At 43.8% G+C, this 18,542-nt stretch overlaps 1 pseudogene; it reads right to left on the bottom strand.

The window, feature by feature from the left end:
- Positions 1-9,833: 9,833 nt before the first annotated feature.
- On the bottom strand, positions 9,834-11,189 carry LOC103219296 (argininosuccinate synthase pseudogene; annotated as a pseudogene).
- Positions 11,190-18,542: the final 7,353 nt, after the last annotated feature.

The following is an 18,542-nucleotide window of genomic DNA, read 5'->3' as shown; positions in this document are numbered from 1 at the left end:
CCAGTTTGCATTTCCAGGAGCCAGGCTGACCTGCGTGCACAGGGTTCTGTAAAGGCAGTTTGTTTTTTCAGTTAAAGGTGGTGGGAGGAACACTGGAGTGGTGTCCACTGTTGAGAAGGAGATGGGAACTCATTTCTGAAAGGAAGATGGGTGTAGAGAGCATCAGGCTGCCCAGGCATGTGGGCAAGCAGTGAGAACAGGAATCTTTGGGGACAAAAGTAAGTCCTGTGCTAGATTTGCTAAGAGAAATATCAACTTTAAAATGAGATCCCTCCCACCCCTTGGGGCCTGGAAAATGTGGTCTGCTGGGTATGGAGACACCAAATAAACAGTACTGAGGCTCCTGTGTGTCAGTCACCACCCCTGGCAAATGCCAAAGTGCCTCACTTTGCTGGAGGAATTTACAACTCAAGGTGTTTGTGTCACAGGCCAAGACGGGAGTGGAGGATCTGGCCATCAGAGGATAGAATGCTTCCCATATGCCAAGGCGCTTCTGCTTGTATTCACGCACAGCATTTTCCTGAAACTGGTTACTGAGCCTGGAATTTCTGTTAATGTTCTAAGGCAAAATGCGAATTACCAAGCTGAGCCGAGGGCTGGGGTTATGCTGTCTTCCTTTAGTCCCTTTCATAAAAGCTCCTGTGCCTTCCAGCTGCCTCTCTTTCCAGAAGGTGGTGGTCCAGTTTTAATTATGTTAACAGAGGGAGTATAACTAAAAAAAGACTTACTCCATCAAAATCTGTTCCACTACTGAGAGCACAGACACTAGCAGGTGTGGCTGTTTGAATCGTCCCTGCTCTGCATGGCTTTTCTGAACCTCGGATCCTTCGCCTTAAACTCAGGGGTTAAAACCCTAAGAATTAAACGAAATAAAGTATCTAAAGTGACTGAGCACAGAGCCTGGCCTAGAGGGTTGAGTTTCCCCCTCCTCCCGGGTAAGAGAAGCGGTGATGAGGCCAGGTGGAGCCCGAGGGCCTGCCTCCGAGGCGGTGCAGGCAGCAGGTGAGGGCCGCGCCCGGGAGGGGCCGGGGAGGATCCGTGGGCGGGGGAGGGGGAAAGGGGCTGCGGCTCCGGCCTGCAGGGAGCCCTGGCCCGCCCTCTTCCTTTTCGGACCTCGGAGGGAGACGGGCTGAGAGCTGGGCCAGGTGGGTTGCACCGAGTCGGGAGAAGCGGCTGCGGGAGCCGCGGCAGAATCCTCAGCTCGAGGGCGCCCCCAGAGGTCTCCGGGCTCCTTGGCCCCTTGGCTCCTTGGTTCCTTGGTAGGCGCGGGAAGCGCCCATGGGGCTCCAGGCGAGGCCTGGGAGGCGGATGGCTGGGGATGGAGGAGGCTAAGCCTTGGACTCGCTCCCAGGCGCCCGCAGGGGACTTCCAGGCATCCTAGAGGGCGAACCGAGCTAGGGCGCGGGGCCGCTGGTGCGGGGACCTCCCTGGGCTTTGGGATCATCGATGGCTCCGAGACGCTCTGGCCCCGTAGGCGCTGCTCGTCACCGGGACCGGGCTTGGCTTTATCGGGGCAACAGCAGTTACACTGCGGCCGCTGCTCTGCCCAGGCCAGGGCAGCGTGGGGGCTGGGAGGAAGAGGGCGCATAATTTCCTCGGGGCTCCTGTGTGGCCAGCCTAAAAGTGCGGTTTTGGTCGCCTTGTGGTGAAATGTCTGCGCCTCTTCCATCCTCAGTAACCAGTACTGATTTTCCTTAGCGTCTGCTGTTAACCAAAGCGACCACAACTTAGTTGAAAGCCTCACTAGAAGCTTTGAGGTCAGTGGGTTCGAATCTCACACCTACCACTTAGCAGCTGTGCAACACTTGGCAAATTGACTTCCTGTTCCTCGGATTTCTCACTTGTAAAACAGATATTGTAATACCATCTACTTTGTAGGATGAATGTCAATATTAAATGAAATCATGAGAGTAAAGCATTTGGTAGATGGTCCCTCAGTGAATGTGATGATTATGGCAAGGAGTTTTCAAGGGAAACTTTCCTGTGAAGTTGGTTTAATAGATTTATTCATCTGCATTCTTTGTTTCTTTTTTGTCCTAAGGGACTACACCACAATGAGCAGGCTTAAGAAAATACCCACTTTGGTAGATGCTAAATATGGCTTAGGACCAAGTAAGACATCCTTCACAAGACAAGTCGCTTTTAATTCAAAATAATTTTGAGAAAAAATAGCCCCTCTTCCAAAGGTAAGAGCTTACAGTGGTAGTTTCTATATTCATTAATAAACTTATGTTTTTAAAATGGAAAACATGCTCTGACCGGCGACAGGTTTAGGGGAGTTCATTTCACAAGTGTCTGGAGCAACAGTTAATTAACTTCAAGATCAACATCCAGTCATTTGGCCAGGTAAAGAATCATTTCCCACTCATTTGCTGGGCCAGTGTGGAAAGTAAACATGCTGCATAATTGAAAACAGCTGTTGTTACTGTACTATTCACCGTCTGCATCCTTTCCTGCTGTTTTCCACGTGCTCTATCCCCCAAACCTAAAAAGCTGTAAGCCGATATGACTAATAGCAAAGGTGGGCATGAGGGCATTTTTCCTCCTTCTGTGACTCATTTTTTTCTGTGTGAGACGACTCCATAGAAATGACTCCATAGACACAACACAATTGAGTCTTGTATTTACCTACCCCTTTATTTAAAACCCAAAGAGGACTTATCAAAAAGAGCAGAAATCTCTGTAAAGGTGAACAATGCAGTCAAGTTACTTGCTCACAATCACATTTGTAGACTAGCTTAAGAGGACTTTGTATTATAATAAAAAGTGTTTCTGAATAGCTTTTTAGTTCATCAGCACTGTACTAATTATAGCTCTGTTTCTTGAGAAAAACCTAATATTTGTTTTTTTTTTAATGGAATTATCTAATTGCACAGTCATTTTCAGCCATACAAAAGCCAACTTTAAAAATGAGCAAAGGGAAATAATTACGACTTACAGGCTGGGAAGAGGTAAATAATCTGATATGTAGTTCTTGTGCTTGAGGGATTTAATTAGACATCAACAGAAAAACAATTTTTTCTTCTGAAGAAAAAATATAATTTAATCCACAATGTGTATAGCTATAGAGAGTTTTATTGACAGAATTCCTTTAATGTTTTTCTGATTCATTCGGTGCTTAACAAAGGGATTACTTTAGCTCTTGTGTCTTGATTGACTGTTGTGTGATTCTTTAATCTTAACTTTTATTGACTAGTGAAATAAACAGAATAATTATAGTGAGAGATTTTAATATGTGCATATCAAACTTGGACATCTCTGTTAGGGAAACAGGAGCCTAGAGGAGCCAGAATGATGCCATTTTAAAATCAACTCCATCTTAAAACTAGCAAGGCACATTCCTTGCCAGTCATGACCCATGGTCCTTAGATGTTTACAGCTAAAGCAGCAACTTGTTAATGCCTGCAAGGACACACTCCTACAATAACAGAAAGTCCAGATGTCCCGATACCCATAACAGTATGTGCTTTGAATATAATTGTAGTTATGGCTTGATGTACTCACACACTAGAATGTCAAGGATAGTTTAAATCAATATTATAAATTTTGTCATGCTATCTGCTCACCCTCATGTAGACTCAGCTTAGCTTAGTCTTTATATACATAAGACCCCCTACATAAGAAAAACTTAAAACAAAGATGGTGCGTTCCTTGCTTGCCTTCTGAGGGTGCTGTACTCTGGAAGGGAGTAGCTTCTAATTAACTTGCTTCTTTCACTGCAGTCTGTGACTCACCTTGAATTCCTTCCCGCGTGAGACCCAAGAACCCTCTCTTGGGGTCTGGGTCAAGACTCCTTTAATAGTAATGAATCCAGGAGGCAAAAAATAAGGACATTTAGGAATTGGAGCAATTCAGTAAATAAACATTTGTGTGCGTGTGAGCACCCACGTGCATACATACACTTATGTGTAGAGGATCTAGAAAAATCTTTATATCCTTTGAATAGAGAAGATACACATTTCCCCCCATATGATCATGGTACATTTAAAATAGTTGATCCCATATTAGGCCACAAAGAAATTCTTTTTCTTTTCTTCCCCTGGTCTCCCTCTGTCACCCAAGCTGGAGTGCAGTGTCACATAGCTCACTGTAACTTCAAACTCCTGGGCGCAAGCAGTTCTCCCGCCTCAGCCTCCTGAGTAGCTAGGACTATAGGTGCATGGCACCATGTCCACCTAATTTCAATTTTTAAATTTTTTGTCGAGATGAGGTCTCACTGTGTTACCCAAACTGGTCTCAAACTCCTAGCCTGAAGTGATTCCGATCCCCACCAACCTCACCAACCTCCCAAAGTGTTGGGATTACAGGTATGAGCCACCACGCGTAGCCTAAGCAATTCTTGATACATTAAAAAATAGAAGAGGTATACCATAGGCCATGATATGGTTTGGATTTGTGTCCCCACCCAAATCTCATGTTGAATTGTAATCCCCAGTGTTGGCAGTAGGGCCTGGTGGGAGGTGGTTGAACATGGGGGCAGTTTCTCATGAATGGTTTAGTACCATTCCTCTAGTGCTGTTCTGCTGATAGAGTTATCATGAGATCTGGTTGTTTAAAAGTGTGTAACACCTCCCACCTTGCTCCTGCTCCAGCCGTGTAAGATGTGCCTGTGTCTCCTTTGCCTTCTGACATGATTGAAAGTTTCCTGAGGCCTCCCAAGAAGCTGAACAGGTGCCAGCTGATTGATGTTTCCTGTATAGCCTGCAGAACTGGGAGCCAGTGAAGCCTCTTTTCTTTATAAATTACTCAGTCTCATGTCATTCTTTTTTTTTTTTTTTTTTTTTAGATGGAGTTTTCATTCTTGTTACCCAGGCTGGAGTGTAATGGTGCGATCTCAGCTCACTGCAACCTCTGCCTCCCGGGTTCAAGCGATTCTCCTGCCTCAGCCTCCCAAATAGCTAGGCTTACAGGGGCATGCCACCAGGCCGGCTAATTTTTTTTTTTTTTTGTATTTTTAGTAGAGACAGGGTTTCACCCATGTTGGCCAGGCTGGTCTCGAACTCCTGACTTCAGGTGATCTGCCCACTTCGGCCTCCCAAAGTGCTGGGATTACAGGCGTGAGCCACCACTCCTGACCATCAGGTAGTCCTTTATAGCGGTGTGAGAATGGACTAATATAGGCCACAGTATTTGAGCATAATTAAAATTATAAATTAATAATTTTAAAAGTATCTAAAAGTCTTGACCACTTGGACGTGAAGAATTATGCTGCCAGATAACTTTTGGATTGTTAAAGAAATCAATGCTAAACTTACACTCTTAGCAATGTAAAGTCTAACATTTTATATAAGAATCTGTAGGATATAGCAAAAATTATTTTCAGAATAAAATAGATTGATTTAAATAGCTTTCATTGTACAGACAAGAGACTAAAGATAAACTCATCTTAAGAACTTAGACAAAATATATAAAAAATAAAGAGAAAATTAACCAAGAGAAATTAGGAGAAGGGAAGTTACAAAATTAAGACTGAAATTGACAAAATAGCAAAAACTATGTATCAAAAGGTTATATAGGCTGGTTGCAGTGGCTCATGCCTGTAATCCTAGCACTTTGGGAGGCCAAGGCAGGCGGATCACGAGGTCAGGAATTCGACACTGGTCTGACCAACATGGTGAAACCTCGTCTCTACTAAAAATACAAAAATTAGCTGGGCGTGGGGCACGTGCCTGTAATCCCAGCTACTCAGGAGGCGGAGGCAGGAGAATTGCTTGAACCCAGAAGGTGGAGGTTACAGTGAGCTGAGATCGCGCCACTGCACTCCAGCTTGGGCAGAGCAAGACTCTGTCTTTAAAAAAAAAAAAAAAAAGCGATAAAGTAAATAAACTCACCACTAACCAGGCTGAAGAAAAAAGAAAGCACAATTATGTGATATTTTGAGTAAGAAAGACACATAACTGAAGGGGGCCTGCCCCTCCACGCCTGTGGTTATTTCTCATCAGGTGAGAGACTGAGAAAAGAAATAAGACACAAAGTATAGAGAAACAACAGTGGCCCTGGGGACCGGCACACTCAGCATGCGACGACCTGCACCGGTGCTGGTCTCTGAGTTCCTTCAGTATTTATTGATCATTATTTTTACTATCTTAGCGAGGGGAGTGTAGCAGGGCAACAGGTGGGGAGGTCAGCAGGGAAACGTGAGCAAAGGAATCTGTATCGTAAGTTCAAGGAAAGGTACTGTGGCTGGATGTGCACGTAGGCCAGATTTATGTTTCACTTTACACAAACATCTCAGTGTAGCAAAGGGTAACAGAGCAGTATTGCTGCCAGCATATCTCGCCTGCAGCCGCAGGGCAGTTTTCTCTTATCTCAGAATAGAACGAATGGGAATGGTTGGCTTTACACCGAGACATTGCATTCCCAGGGATGAGCAGGAGACACAAACCTTCCTATTATCTCAGCTGCAAAGAGGCCTCCCTCATTCACTACTCCTCCTCAGCACAGACCCTTTAGGGGTGTTGGGCTGGCGGATGGTAAGGTCTTTTCTTTCCCACAAGGCCATATCTCAGGCTGTCTCAGTGTGAGGGAAACCTTGGACAATACCCAGGCTTTCTTGGGCAGAGGTCCCTGTGACTTTCCGCAGTGCCTTGTGTCCCTGGTTAATCGAGAATGGAGAATGGCGATGACTTTTACCAAGCATACTGCCTGCAAACATATTGTTAACAAGGCACATCCTGCACAGCCCTAAATCCATTAAACTTTGATTCAATGCAGCACAGGTTTCTGTGAGCACAGGGTTGGGGCTAAAGTTACAGGTTAACAGCATCTCAAAGCAAAACAATTTTTCTTTGTACAGATCAAAATGGAGTTTCTTATGTCTTCCTTTTCTACACAGACACAGTAACAATCTGATCTTTTCCTCACACATAACCACAGAAATAGAAAAGGTTAAAAATGATTTAAAGAGAATGTTGTTGGCTGGGCATAGTGGCTCACGTCTGTAATCCCAACACTTTGTGAGGCTGAGGTGGGCAGATTGCTTAAGCCCAGGAGTTTGAGACCAACCTGGGCAACATAGGGAGAACCCCCATCTCTATTTAAAATTTAAAAATTAGCTGGGTTTAGATGGCACACACCTGTAGTGCCAGCTACTTGGGAGGCTGAGGTGGGAGGATTGCTTGAGCCCAGGAGGTTGAGGCTGCAGTGAGCTGTGATCACACCACTGCACTCCAGCCTGGGCAACAAAACTGTCTCCAAAAAAAAAAAAAAAAAAAAGAGAGAGAATGTTAACTTGAACTCCAACTATTTGGGAATCTTGAGGATTTCCTAGCAAAATATAAATGAATAAAAGTGACGTAAAGAGAAGCTGACTTGAACAGACTCATTACCATAAGAGATTGGAGAAATGATTATAGCTCTATCCTTAAAAAGGACCTGGTGCCAGGTGATTTCCCAGCTCAGTGTGACCGGTTTTTTAAAAAGCAGATAATACAGTGTTACTTAAACCAGTATGTATCAAACATCAATAGGAATCACCTGGAAATCTTGTTAAACTGCAGACTGTGATTCAATAGGTCTGAGGTGGAACCTGAAATTCTGTATTTCTCAAAACCTGTCAGGTGATGCTGATATTACTAGTCCATGCTCTTTGCATAGCAAGGATTTAAATGACTCAAGACCTTAAAACAGGCCGGGCACGGTGGTTCACACCTGTAATCCCAGCACTTTGGGAGGCTGAGGTGGGTGGATCACTTGAGGTCAGGAATTCTAACCAGCCTGGCCAACATGGTGAAAGCCTGTCTCTACTAAAAATACAAAAATTAGCAGGGCGTGGTGGCTGTGCACCTGTAATCCCAGCTCCTTGGAAGGCTGAGGCAAGAGAATCGCTTGAACCTGGGAGGTGGAGGTTTCAGTGAGCCAAGATCACACCATTGCATTCCAGCCTGGGCGACAGAGCGAGACTCCATCTCAAAACAAAAACAAAAACAAAAGCAAAAAAACAACAACCCATAAAACAGGATGGAAAGCTCCTTAAGTCATTTAATAAAGCCAGCACAGCTTTCATAGCTCAATCAGTTATAGGGGGTGCAAAGAAAAGGGCACCATAGACTAATTTCACTTGCACATGCATTCAATAAATGTTTATTGAGCACCTATTAAGAATGTCAGGTACTGTTCTAGGGACAGGGAATATAACAGGGAACAAAACAGGTTAAGTCCCTGCTCTCTTGAGATTACTTATTATGATACTGGCAAAAAGCTCCCTCCGAATCTCTGGAGAGGCCAAGGCATGATTAGCGGGTTCCAACTTCCAGCCCCACCCTCCAGCCTCTAGGGAGAGAAGAGGGGCTGAAAGTTGAGTTGATCACCAAATGGGTAGTAATCAGTTATGCTGCAGTAATGAAGTCTTCATAAAAACGAAAGGACAGGGTTCAGAAGAGCTTCTGGATAGCTGAACACATGGAGTTTCCTGGAGGGTGGCACCCCAGAAGGGCATGGCATCTCTGCTTCCCTTCCCACATGCCTTGTGGTGTGCATCTCTTCCAGCTGGCTGTTCATCTGTATACTTTATAATAAATGGGCCAATGTAAGTGTTTCCCTGAGTTCTGTGAGCTGCTCTAGCAAATTAATTGAATCCCAGGAGGAAGCTGTGGAAACCTTGACTTAGAGCTGGTTGGTCAGAAGCACAGGCCACAACCTATGCTTGCAATCAGCATCTGCAGTGGTGTGGGCAGTCTTGTGGGACTGAGCCCTCAGCCTGTGGGATGTGATCTCCAGGTGGATAGTGTCAGAATTAAATTGAATTGGCAGCCACCTAGCTGGTGTCCACTGGAGAGTCATCTGCAGAACTGTTTTGCTGTGTGGGGAAAAACCCACACATCTGGTGTCGGAAATGTTGAGTGACTCTGTGGGAGTAGAGAGTAGAAAAAACACTTTGGTTATTTATGTATCCTTACACTTACTAATACAGATGCAAACATTCTAAATAAAGTATTAATAAAAATCAAGTTATATAATAAAATAATAACATACTGCTATAGAATAGAGTATTTTAATTATGCCCTATTCTATATATTTCAGGTATACAGGCTGGTTCCCTATCAAGACAGCTATTACCATTAGTAATGAATTATGATAATACTGTAAAGGAAAAACCATATGATCCTGTCAATATACACTGGAGAAATATTTTATAAAATTTAATAGCCATTCCTAATAAAAATTCTAAGCTAATAGGGTGTGATGACTTTTCTATTAAAAAACAAGTCTAAGTAACAATACAAGGAAACTACTTATCTAGGATAAGGCCTGTTATCTCTAAACCCAATAGCAAACATTGTTCTAAATAGCAAAACTCTGAAATCATTTCACTGAAATCAGAAATTAGAAAAGGATGTCCATGTGCTATTATTATGTTACATTGTCAAAGAAAGGTAAGAAAATAAAATAATTGCCATAAACTTTGAAAAAGAAGAAATAAAACTATTTATATTTGTCTATGTGACTTCATTATTTGCCTAGAAAACTCAAGGAACTTTAGTAACGAACTATTTGAATTGCAGGTCATTTTGGAAAAGTGGGCAGATGCAAGATAAATATACAAAAAGCACCAACTTCTCTCTATATTAGCAGTAAGTACTTTGAAAGGAAATTAGAAACTTTTATTTTCTACGGTTTTATAAAAGCTTAAAATACTTAGGAGTGTAATTTTTAAAAATCGTTTGTCATTTTATAGCTCCCCACCGCAGCTGCCCCCCCCCTTCCCTTCAATGATGACATTTGCAGGCTTCAGGGCGACCAGGGAACAAAGCTGAGGTCTGGCAGCCCCACTACGTTTGCCAGCCAGAAAGAACAAGTCATGATGACAAATTATCACAACAATTAGCGCCTGTACTTCGGGGATCTGCAAATTGAGAAGGCCCCAGCTTCTCATTGTACAGGGGTCTATTTGGCAGTGACCTTGCTCTGGAGATGACATTCCTTCAGCCTGAGGGAATTGATGTTGATGAACCCGTGGCATCAATTGGCTCATAATCACCCTGCACCTTCATGCTCACCAGCTCCTCGTTGTAGAGAGACAGTGGGGACTCCCAGCGGAGGATGTACACCTGGCCCTTGAGGATGGACACCTGCGCTGTCCCTTCCACTGGTTCCTGGGCCTTGGCGTTACAGCGGCAGACAAATTTCACACTCAAGACTATGCCAGAAACCGGTCAGCAAATTTCAAGCCCAGGCCTTGTTTGATTTTGCGCACTTCTCGGTACGTGGTGAAGGCCTTGATGTCTAAATGAGTGTGGTAAAGGATGGTGCCTGCTGGGGCCTCACAGATCCCTCCGGACTTCATTCCATTGAAGCGGTTCTTCGCGATGTCAATACGGCCCACGCCGTGCTTGCCCGCAACTTCGTTCAGGTACACGAAGAGCTCCAAGGAGGTCTGGTGGGTGGTGCCATCCTTGACGTTGGTCACCTTCACGGGGACCCCTTTTTTGAACTCGATGTTGAGAATGTCAGGGGTGTTGAGGGCTTTGGCCGGGTCCTGGGTCTTCGTGTAGAGACCTGGAGGCGCTTGGTTCTTGGGGTTCTTCAGAATTCCAGCCTGGTAGCTGATGTGCATGAAGTTCTCGTCCATGCTCCACAGGCTCTGGGGAGTGACTGGGATGGGAATCCGATGTTGCTTTGCCTGTTTCATCAGGTGATTGCGGCTCTTGAACCGGTTGTAGAACTCGGGCATCCTCCAGGGAGCAATGACCTTTATCTGGGGGGGGGGGCCAGCGAGTAGCAGTGAGCTCAAACCGGCCCAGATCATTTCCCTTTCCCGTGGTGCCGTGGGACACATACTTGGCCCCTCCCGCTGGGCGATTTCCACTTGTTTGCCGGTGCTGCCGGGCCTGGCGAGAGAGGTGCCTAGGAGGTAGCGGTTCTCATACAGTGCGCTGGACTGGATGGCCGGCCAGATGAACTCCACAAACTCCCTGCTGGCATCCTCAGTGAACACCTTTTTGGTCCCAAGCATCAGTGCCTAATTCCTGGCTTCCTGGAAGTCTTCCTCCTGGCCAGTGTTGGACAGGTAGGCAATGACGTCATAGCCTTGTTCCTTTAGGAACCCGAGGATGCAGGAGGTGTCCAGGCCGCCACTGCAGGGCGGAACCACGGAGCCTTTGCTGGACATAGCGTCTGGGATTGGAGGCGCGAGTTCCCGGCGTCTGGAATCTGTCTTCACGGTGCAGTGAACCACTTGGGCTCGGGGAGCGGTGGCAGGCGACAGAGCAGGGAGGAGTATAATTTCAAAATACCAAACCGTCCACAGAAACCAAGAGAATAGTACCCATAACCCAGCTTCAACAATCGTCAATATTCTGCGCTTCTTGTTCCATCCTGCCTTTCGACCTTACCTCCAGGAGTACTTTAAAGCAAATTTCAGAAATCAAATAGTTTCACCTTGACAGTAAAATTAGTAAGATATAAGACCTATTTAAAGTTATTTAAAGCTCAATTAAAGTTGTAAATATTATCTGAACAAATGTAAAGACATCTCGTGTTCTTTGATGACTTGGAATCATAAAATCTATTTAAATATTTTTTTAAAATGTATTTATTTATTTATTTTCAGAGACAGGGTCTTGCTGTGTTTCCCAGGCTGGAGTGTAGTGTCAGGAGCATAGTTCTCACTGCAGCCTCATTCTCCTCAGCTCAAAGGATCCTCCTGCCTTAGTTTTCCAAGTAACAAGGAATACAGGCGTGCACCACTGTACCCAGCTAATTTTTTTTAAAGACGAGGCCTTGCTATGTTGCCCAGGATGGTCTCAAACTCCTGGCCTAAAGAGATCCTCGTGCCTTGGCCTCCTGAAGTGTTAGGTTTAGAGGCATGAGCCACTGTACCCAGGCCTGAATTTTTAAATATAAACCCAAAAGCACAGGCAACAAAAGTAATAATAGAGAAATGGGATTGTATCAAACTAAAAAGCTTCTGCACAGCCAAGGAAACAATCTACGGAGTTAAGAGACAACCTACAGAATGGGAGAAAATATTTGCAAACCATACATCTGATAAGGGATTAATATCTAAAATAACAAGGAACTGAAACAACTCAATAGTAAGAAAACAAACAATGCAATTAAAAAATGGGCAAAGGATTTGAATAGATATTTGTCAAAAAAAGACAAACAAGTGACCAAGTACAGTTATCTCTTGGGATCTGTGGGGGATTAGTTCCAGAACACCCTGCAGGTACCCAAATCTGCTGATGCTCTAGTCTCTGATATAAAATGATACAGTGTTTGCATATAACCTATATACATCCTCCCATATACTTTTATTTTTTATATAAAGACGGGGTTTCACCATGTTGGCCAGGCTGGTCTTGAACTGCTCATCCCAAGTGATCCTCCCGTCTTGGCCTCCCAAAATGCAGGAATTACAGGTGCGAGCCACCATGCCTAGCCCACTCATTCAATCTAGAGATTTAAATCATCTCTAGATTACTTATAATACCTAAGAAAATGTAAATGTTATATACGAATACTATCCAGTTTCAAGAAAGAAGGACATCCTGCCATTTGTGACACTCTGGATGAACCCAGAGGATATTATATTATTTGAAATAAGCCAGATACAGAGAGACAAATACTGCATAATCTCGTTTGTATGTGGATTCTAAAGAAGTTGAACTCGTAGAAGCAGAGAGTGGAATAGTGGTGACCGGGGCTGAGAATTAGGTGTTGGGGAGATGTTGATCAAAGGATACAAAATTTCAGTTAGGAGGAGTAAGTTCAGGAGATCTATTGTACAGTATGGTGAATACAGTTAATAACAATGCATTGTGTCCTTGAAAATTGCTAAAAGATTAGATTTTAAGTGTTCTTACCTCAAAAAAAGATAGGTATGTGAAGTAATACATACGTTAATAAGCTCAATTTACCCCACAGTGTATACATATTTCAAAACAACATATTGCACACAATAAATATGTATAATTTTTGTCAATTAAAAATGTTAGAAAAAGATACATTGGGCCAAGCATGGTGGCTCATGCTAGTAATCCCAGTGTTTTGAGAGGCAGAGGCAAGAGGATCGCTTGAGGCCAGGAGTTCAAGACCAGCCTGGCAACATAGACCCAGTCTCTACAAAAACTTAAAAAACTAAGTGGGTATGATGGCAGGTGCCTATAGTCCCAGCTTACTCAGGAGGTTGAAGTTGGAGGATCACTTGAACCCAGGAGGTCAAGGCTGCAGTGAGCCATGCTCATACCACTCCACTTTAGCCTGGGCAATAGAGCCAGACCCTGTCTCAAAAAACAAAAACGAAAGTAATTCGTTACCTCAGAGGGGTAGGATTGGAAGGTGTAGTAGGGTATGGACGGGGCTGATTAGCTTTTTTTTTTTTAGTATATCCTTGTATTGCTTCATTTTTTGCACAATCTTTAATACTTTTATATACACAAAAAATTTTTTTAAATGTGTTTGCTCTATCTCCAATGTCTAGAACACTTTTGGCACATATTAAATAAATGATGGTTGCATAAATAAACAAATGGATTTTTTTTTTTGAGACGGAGTCTCGCTCTGTCGCCCAGGCTGGAGTGTAGTGGCCCGATCTCGGCTCACTGCAAGCTCCGCCTCCCGGGTTCACGCCATTCTCCTGCCTCAGCCTCCCGAGTAGCTGGGACCACAGGTGCCCGCCACTGCACCCGGCTAATTTTTGTATTTTTAGTAGAGACGGGGTTTCACCGTGTTAGCCAGGATGGTCTCGATCTCCTGACCTTGTGATCTGCCCGCCTCTGCCTCCCAAAGTGCTGGGATTACAGGGGTGGGCCACCGCACCCGGCCAACAAATGGATTTTGTTAACATTTGCTGAGTACCTGTAGTGTGGTAGGCATTGGACAGCAGGTACTGCCTTGTATTTGTGTGGTCTATAAGCCATTTGAGTTAATTGGATTCTGGTATATCAGGGAGCAAACTACATGCCCTCAAACATAGCAAACGGAGATAAGGTTACAGCTACTCTTCTAGCCAAAGACAGAGCCTACGCCTGCTCTCGAGTGCATCGTAAGGATCCTACTGATGCTTATTTCATATCGTTGATCTACAGGCACACACCGTCCACACTTCAGGCAATCATTTACACACTGAGGGAGGGTGCGATAAGGGCATGTGGAGTAGAAGTTTTCTGATCCGGACTTTACTGACTGCGCTAGAAAACTCTGATGATATCCTTTCCAGTGTTGCTAAGAACAAGTCTTCCATTTCTAAGCACGATTCTTGCATTTCTAAGCAGCATGTTGTCTGTTTACTTATGATTGTTTTTTACTTGTTATCTGTTAATGTTGGGGTGATCAGACCCAACACCAGGTCGTGGGGGCGACAAAGTCCAGTGGAGTCAAAGAAATGAGAAAAAGACAGCTTGAGAGAGAAAGTGGGATCAGGGGCCCATCGGAAGTGTGGAGGCTGCCAAGGCCCAGAGCTCTGGGAGCCCATGCTATTTAATGGTGCTCAAACAAAGAAACAGGTGGTGAGGATGTGGGGGTTGAAAGGAAACAGTGTATCAAGTGAATGAAAAACATATCTCGGCTTGAGATAATTGGAGTGCTAGAAGCAAGGAGCCAGCTAGCCTAGCAGACATGCAAGCCCTGCCTCAGCTTCTCTCCCAACACTCAGCTTTTTCTCCCAACAGTAAATAAGGTTTTTTTTTTATTTACAAATAAATTATAATTTATTTTATTTTCAAAAATTGGCTCAGTTGATGGGGTTGAATTTCTGCAGTGATTGCTGAATTAATTATTAATTAATTATTATTATTATTTGAGACAGAGTCTCACTCTGTCACCCAGGCAGGAGTGCAGTGGTGTGATCTCAGCTCACTGCAACCTCTGCCTCCCCTGTTCAAGCGATTCTCCTGCCTCAGCCTCCTGAGTAGCTGGGATTACAGACGTGTGTCACCATGCCCAGCTAATTTTTGTATTTTTAGTAGAGACGGGGATTTCACCATGTTGGCCAGGCTGGTCTCGAACTTCTGACCTCAGGTGATCCACCCGTTGCGGCCTCCCAAAGTGCTGGGATTACAGGCGTGAGCCACCATGCCCGGCCTAGCTTCTTACCTGGTCTTTTTGTCTCCCTGCTGTCGCCACCTTCTACCCCCTTCAAATCCACACTCCACAGCTTCTAGGGATTATTTTTTTGAAAACGCAAATCTAACCATGTATATCAGACTACCTGTGTAGATTCCCTGCCTGTGTAGATTCTCTCAGCTTTATCAGTTTCATAGAGCCTTGGATTATTGTTCTACGCAGGCCCCTGCAATTCCACTTAAGTCTGACCAACCATACTCTTGGCTTCTCCCATACTTCTGGGTAAAGAAGCCAGGGTTAAATCCTCTGGGGCAACTTCGACAAGTAGGAGAAAGGAGTCCCTTCCATGGGCTTGTCCAGGGCATGGTTTTCCCACATAGTCTGTCCAGGGACATCTTGTGTGGCCAAACAGTGTACTTTTTTAGCTTTCGAGTAAAGCTAAAATTGACTTTGCCTCTTTATGGCTTGTCATAAAGGAGTAAGTAGTTGCATTTGTTTTCAATTCTTCCTTTCCTTCACTGCTCTGATGCTTTGCTTCCCAATAAAATTGTAACACCTTAATCCTACCTTTGAGCTCTGTTTTCTAGGGAACTTGAGCTAAGACATGAAATTATTTTCTGCTTGAAAAGCTTTCCTTGGCTCTTTATTGCTTCCAGAAGTGTTTGTGGGGATGGGGACAGCAGTTTGGACATTAGTAGGATGTCTTTTCTAGTAGGTATGGGTGTGTCTGAGCATATTATTTTATTTAATTACTTTGCTTTTTTCCTTTATATTACAGTTAAGATATTGTATTATTAAAAATTAGGAGTGCAGATAGGTTATGTGTTCCATGATTTTCACTTCAGGATAATAAAGGGCAAGCTACAAAATCTTTCAATAGAAAGGGGACATTGGTAGAGACAGGGTTTCACCACGTTGGCCAGGCTGGTCTCGAACTCCTGATCTCAGGTGATTCACCCGCCTCAGCCTCCCAAAGTGCTGGGATTACAGGCATGAGCCACCAAGCCCAGCCCTGTCTCTACTAAAAATACAAAAATTAGCTGGGTGTGGTGGCAGGCACCTGTAATCCCAGCTACTTGGGAGGCTGAGGCAGGAGAATCACTTGAATCTGGGAGGCAGAGGTTGCAGTGAGCTGAGATTGCGCCACTGCACTCCAGCCTGGGTGACAAGAGCGAAACTCCATCTCAACAAAAAAAAAGGAGACATTGGGTGTGGTAGGGTTCAGTGAGACTTCTGATTACAGGGTCTGGTCCAGATTGCTCAATTTGACATACCTGGTCTCCCTGATCTACTGTCGCCCCCTCTGCAGCCTTGTATGCTACTACATTCTTCTTCCAGCCCTCAAGGTTCGAGACAGAAGCGTCTGCCCTCCGGGTGGCGGGATGAATGAACAGATGAAGGGTGTCAGGGGCTCACACAGGTTATCGCTTAAGAAGGTTCTTGGAAGTTCCTGCATGGCTCTCTCCTTACATTTCTGTGGGCAGAAAACCCATGTGACTCCACGTGGCCTCATGTGACTAAGCTTTATGGAAGGCTGTGAAATATGCGCTTTATTTTGGGCAACTACATGTCCAATTAAAATTTTTATTATTATGGAAGGAGGACAAAATGAAAATTGGAGATGTTTAAAAGTCTCTGCCAATGTTCCTTTGCACAAGAAAAAAAATTGAGTTCCTCTCCTTTTCTTTTTGACTTTTTACTTATGTTGCAAATATGTTACAGATTTGGATGTTTCCATCTTTTAACTTTGTCTAAAGATTTCTCTCATTATACAAAGTTTAACAATTATGCAGCTCAGTGGTCCTCAACCTTTTTGGTACCAGGAACCAGTTTTGTGGAAGATAATTTTTCCATGGACTGGTGGTGGTGGTTGGTGGGGTATGGATGGTTTCAGGATAAAACGATTCCACCTCAGATCATCAGATATTAGATTCTCGTGAGGAGCACACAGCCTAGATCCCTTGCATGCGCAGTTCACAACAGGGTTCACACTCTCATGAGAATCTCATGTGGCTGCTGATCTGACATCAGGCAGTAATGCTCCACTGCCTCACCTCTTGCTGTGAGACCCAGTTCCTAATAGGCCACAGACCTACAACCCAGGGGTCGGGGACCCCTGATGTAGCTAAATTAGGCATTCTTTTTTTTTCTTCATTGTTTCTGGGATGTTTATGTTTTGCTTAAATAGGGCTTTCCTGTTCATATGTTCTTACATTTTTTTTCTGGTAATTTTATACTTTTGTTTTTTGACTTTTGGTCTTTCTCATTATCTGGCATGGTTTTTTTTGGATGGTATAGTGTGAGGTATTTTTATTTTTTCAATTTTTACCTAATTGCTACAACTTATTTATTAAACTTATTTATTGAACTAGGCTTCATTTCTCATTCATTTGAAATACCACATTTATGGTAAGTTAAATTCCAATACATATGAGTCTGTTATGGACTCCCTGTTCCAGTTCCATTGAGCAATTACTCATATCAAATTTTTATTACTATAATTTTCTAGAAAGTTTTTTTTTTTTTTTAATTTAGGTATGTGATCTCACTATGTTGCCCAGACTTGTCTTGAACTCCTAGGCTCAATCTTCCTGCCTTAGCCTCTGAGTAGCTGGGAGTGAGCCAACACGCCTGCCTTGTAGAAATTCTTTATTCTTCCTTCTTTTTCTTCTCCTCATCCTCCCTACTTCTTTGTCTTTCCTACTTCCGTTTAACCTAGCCAAGCTAATACAGTACCCCCATGAAGATGAAGCAAGCAGGTGCACACTTCATTCTCTATCTTCTCAACAATAGCTTCTTCTGTACCTTTCCTACTCATCACCTTTCCATTTCTTTGGTGCCCAGTATCATGCCTTCTAGGTCTTGCATTGTGTGGAAATTCTGGAATTAATAGGATTGCTACTTGTAGTTCAGACTTTTTTTTTTTTTTTTAAACACTTCTTCTTTTTGGACCTGCATTGTGCAAAATCTTCTGTTTTTCTCTATTGCTGGATTTAAAAATTCTCTTTAGGTTCTCTGAAGATGTAAAAACATCGCTAACACCAGGATATGTGGATTCAGCTTTTTATTTCCTCCTTTATTCATCTTCCTTGACTGCCTGATTGATTTCTTCAGGAAGGATGAAGCTCTTCTCTGACGTAGTGAGTGGGTGAATCTCAGAATCATGTGGCACATGAATGAGGTACATGGTGCTCAGTAGTCCCATATGGTCTTGGGAACAATTTGCTGCCCCAAATTCTTTGTGAATTTGTCCTGGATGCAGATAATGAGGAAGTTCATGTGACTCATAATGATGAGAAATAGGAGCATCCCTCCCTATGCTCCACCTCCCAGGGCTCTTTGGACTATTCTACTGTGACCTACCTTGACTTTCTCTATGGTCGTGGCCTATCTGAACAGTGTTCTTTTTCTTAAACATTTTATTAACTCGGCCGGGCGCGGTGGCTCACACTTGTAATCTCAGCATTTTGGGAGGCCGAGGCGGGCAGATCATGAGGTCAAGAGTTCAAGACCAGTCTGGCCAACATAGTGAAACA

This window comes from Chlorocebus sabaeus, chromosome 12 (genome assembly GCF_047675955.1).
Source record: "Chlorocebus sabaeus isolate Y175 chromosome 12, mChlSab1.0.hap1, whole genome shotgun sequence".
NCBI classification, from domain to species: Eukaryota; Metazoa; Chordata; class Mammalia; order Primates; family Cercopithecidae; genus Chlorocebus; species Chlorocebus sabaeus.
The sequence above is the reverse complement of the archived record's forward strand: the minus strand, read 5'-3'. Positions and strand labels throughout refer to the sequence as shown.